This window comes from Capricornis sumatraensis, chromosome 2 (assembly GCF_032405125.1).
Source record: "Capricornis sumatraensis isolate serow.1 chromosome 2, serow.2, whole genome shotgun sequence".
NCBI classification, from domain to species: Eukaryota; Metazoa; Chordata; class Mammalia; order Artiodactyla; family Bovidae; genus Capricornis; species Capricornis sumatraensis.
Genome location: NC_091070.1, coordinates 195730437 through 195734547, shown reverse-complemented (window position 1 = coordinate 195734547; position 4111 = coordinate 195730437). Strand labels below are relative to the sequence as shown.

Below are 4111 nucleotides of genomic sequence, written 5' to 3'. Positions count from 1 at the left end.
CTATTCTCCCTCTCTTTTCCTCTGATGGAATTGAAGAGAGAAATAGAAGGTTCGATTCTGGGATTTATTTAGGGGTTTGAAATTTTCTCAAGTCGGCCATGAGGGAAAAAGAAACAAGCCACAGCAACATCTGAACCCTTGAAAAGATCCTGAGAGAAAGGGGGAAGGGAAAACAACAGCCATCAGCCCAACCACTTGTGTCTTCTGCCCCTTCCCACCTATCTCGCCCACCCTACCAGCCCACACTGCCTGGTACTTGAAATCTGTGGCTAAAGGACCATTACCACATAACTTCAAAAATAATTAACCATCCTTCCTTCCGAAACCCACCCAAATTTATTCATTCAACACTTGCTTTTTTTAATCTACTCAGAACTTTTTTCCTATGAGCCCCCTCCCTAAATGGAGTTGGGGAGGGGGGAATGCATGCTGAGTTGGCTTTTATTTTTTTTAAGAGACTTTTTGATCCAATGAGCTCCCCCCCCAAATAACTGAACTTTGGGTTCTGATTGGTTGTTTTATTTATTTTTTTCCTCCAAAAGTTTAACCTCCTCCCCACCTGAGCCTGATAAAACCTTGATCATGGGTTTGGGTCCCATAGGCCTCAAAGAGAGTCCTTAAACTTAAGGATGCTGGATAGCTTCCTTAACTGAGATGGGGAACTCAAGAATATGGATGAGATTTTAAAGATATTCAGTCTGATGAAGGAAGCATGAGAGATGGTGAGTCATCGCACTTATCTGAACATTCTGCTGCAGACTCATTCACCAGAAATATTGGTCAAGTTTATTGATGCTGGTAGTTACAAGTTTCTTAACAATTCACTGACAAATTAAAAAACAACCAACAACATTCCCTTCTTGCAGCAAATTCTACTGACCCTGCAGCATCTCCACTCCCTGCAGACCATCTCAAGTAGAACAACACAGCCAAACTGGTGAAGCAACTGAGCAAGTCAAGTGAGAATGAAGAGCTCTGGAAATTGGCCTCAGTCCTTATCAGCAACTAGTCATCCACTCCCAGAGCAGTACGCCACCCAGCCTGCTGAGAAAGATAAGAGAAACAGAAAGAAGAGGGAAAGAGTTAAACCACCCCTCCTGACCAACCGGTGATAGAAGTGAAGGCTGAGACTCAGGCTCAGGAGGCCCCAGAGAAGAGGGAGAAGTCTAAGTCTCTTATAACCCCAGTGTCCAGTCTCACACCAAGTTTCACTGGACTAGAGCTGGAGACCCCCATCTTTGGTGACTGTGAAGAATACCAGTGTAGTGGTGGTTTCTGACAAGTACAACCTTAAACCCGTCCCCCTCAAGTGTCAACACAACACCCAATGCCACCAAAGAGATCTAATAATCCTGCCACAGCCAATGGAAAGCCTGGGCTTTCTGGATGTGCTCAATTCATCTTCTGTTCCAGGCATCAAAATCAAGAAGAAGGTGCTGTCACCCACAGCTGCCAAGTCAAGCCCATTTGAAGGGAAAATAAGCACAGAACCAAGCACAGCCAAAACTTCTTCCCCAGAGCCAGTCAGCACCTCCTTCTGAGGTTATGGACACAGAGTGTCCAGAGCCCCCAGTTTCCCCTGCTGAAGTCCCAGAGCTCATGGATACCACCTCTTTGGAGCCAGGAACTCTGGAAGCAAAGCCAATTGAGAGTACCAGAGATCCTAGTCAGCTGACTCGGAAAGGCAGGAAGAAGAAAGCTGTGATGTGGTCAGAGGGCAAACTGGGAGAGTATTTCTGTTTTGAACTGGATGAAACTGAATGAGCAAATGTGAGTAAGATCAAGGACTTTGGCAGGTCAGCTAAGTGAGAGATACCATCAGAGCGAACACATGTTTGAGATAGGCTGGCATCTGAGCCACAACACCATGGAGGAGAAGGTGCCCTGGATGCGCACCAGGCCCCTGGTGATGCTTTCGCCTCTCGTTATCCCTGAATGCAACAGGAGGTACATCCAGGCTGAGGAGGAGAAGCGAATCTTTCAGGAGCTCTTCCTGAACAAAGAAAGTCCTCATGAGCCTGATCCTAAGCCTTAGGAGCCTATTCTCCCCACCCAAACTCATCACCCTAGACGTGGCTTGTTCCATGGATGAGACCCTAGAGCCTAAGGGGCCTGTGGTTCACCTGATGGGGAAGGCAGTTTGAAGTTGCCTCCTATTATGGCCAATTTTATTGGAAGCACAGGTGCCGGGAAGAGTCCCCAGGACCCTGGAGCAGGAGGCATCAATTTGCAGGAGAGCCTCTCCTCCATCGTGGGTAGACCTAGTTGGCCCTCACAGGAAGGCCAAAGCAACCAGACTATTCAGACAAGATCAAGCAGATGCTGGTGCCACCTGGATTCAGGCCTGGTCCAATAGCCAGTGGTTTCTTACTGGAAGGCCCTGAGGGGCCCAAGGGCATGCAGCACGTCCTCCCTGAACCTGGGAAACCTATGCCAGATCCCCATGGAGGACCTGGGTGTCCTGGTAGCCCAGAGGGTCCACGTCTGCTGTGTCCCCCACCCTCTTCCAGGGAGGGGGTGGTGATCCCTTCTGGGATGGCCCATGTGACACCATGCAGGGTGACCTGGTATGGGGGGATCAGCATCAGGTCCTGGACCATACCATAGAGGCCATGGTGGCCAAGGAGGAAATGAATCTTCTCTTCCTCCAGTCTGAGGGGCCAGAAAAGCTCGTTCTGAAGGAGACTTCCAAATGGAGGAGGGGACCCTGGTGGGGGTGTGGTTGGAGATGGTGGGTATCATCTCCACAAAGGCCCTGGCAGTGGCATGGGGGTGAAGGCAGTGGACATTGCCCCCACGAAGGCCCTGGTGGAGGAATGGATGCTGGTGGTAGACATTGGCCCCATGAAGGCTTTGGACATGGGGGACGGACCCCATGGCCACCAGCCTCATGATGTTCCTGGTTATTGAGGCCACAACCATTGAGGGCCACCCCCTCACAAACACCATAGCCGTGATGGCCCTGGCCGTGGGAGGAATGTGGGGCCACTGAGAGCATGATGGAGGCCACAGCCATGGAGGAGACTGGAAACTTTCCCCCTAGGATCAGGAACAAGGTAAGTGTGGATGTCCACTTTCACCACTTCTATTCAACTTAGTACTGGAAGTTGTAGCCAGAGCAAGTAGGCAAGAAAAAAAAATTGAAACCAATTTTCAATTGGATTTGAATTGAAACCAAATCCAATCCTTTCCAGATTGGAAAGGATGAAATAAAAATATCTCTATTTGCAGATGGTATAATCTTATATGTAGAAAATACTAAAGATTCCACAAAAAAGTCTGTTAGAACTAATTAATTAATTCAGAAAAAAAACAGAATACAAAGTCAACACAAAGTCAGTTGCATTTCCATGCACTAAGAATGAGCAATTTGAAAAGGAAATTATAAAAATAATCCTCTTACTATAGCATCATAAAGAATAAAATACTTAGGAATTAACTTAGGATGTTAAGTGCGATGAAAACTATAAAATATTGCTGAAAGAGATTAAATAAGACATAAATAAATGGAAACACCTCATATTTATGGAATGGAAGATTTAATATTGTTAAAAAATGACAATATTGCCCAAAACAATTTACAGATTCAATGTGATCCCTACCAAAATACCAACTACATTTTTTTTTCAATATGAAAAAGCATACTAAAATTCACATGACATCTCAAGGGACCCCACAAACACAAAACAATTTTGAAAAACAAAACTGGAAGACTCACACTTTTTGATTTCAAAACTTACTACAAAGTTACAGTAATCAAAATAGTGTGATACTGGCATAAATACAGACATAAAGATCAACGGAATAGAATATACAGCCCAGAAATAAACTATAACATATATGGTCAAGTGATTTTTGACAAAAGTCTCTAGACCATTCAATGGGGGAAGAACAAGCTTTTCAACAAGTGATTCTGGGGAAAATGGACATACATATGCAAAATAATGGAGTTAGACCTTCAGCTAACATCACATAAAAAAAAAAATTCTTCACGGATCAAGGGCCTAAAACAATAAACTCTTAGAAGAAAATAGGACAAAAGCTTCATGACATTGAACTTGGAAATGATTTCCTGTCTATGACATTAAGGACATAAGTAACAAAAGAAAAA

General features: G+C 45.0%; 1 pseudogene; it reads left to right on the top strand.

The window, feature by feature from the left end:
- Positions 1–582: 582 nt before the first annotated feature.
- Positions 583–3043, top strand: LOC138070385 (serine/threonine-protein phosphatase 1 regulatory subunit 10 pseudogene; annotated as a pseudogene).
- Positions 3044–4111: the final 1068 nt, after the last annotated feature.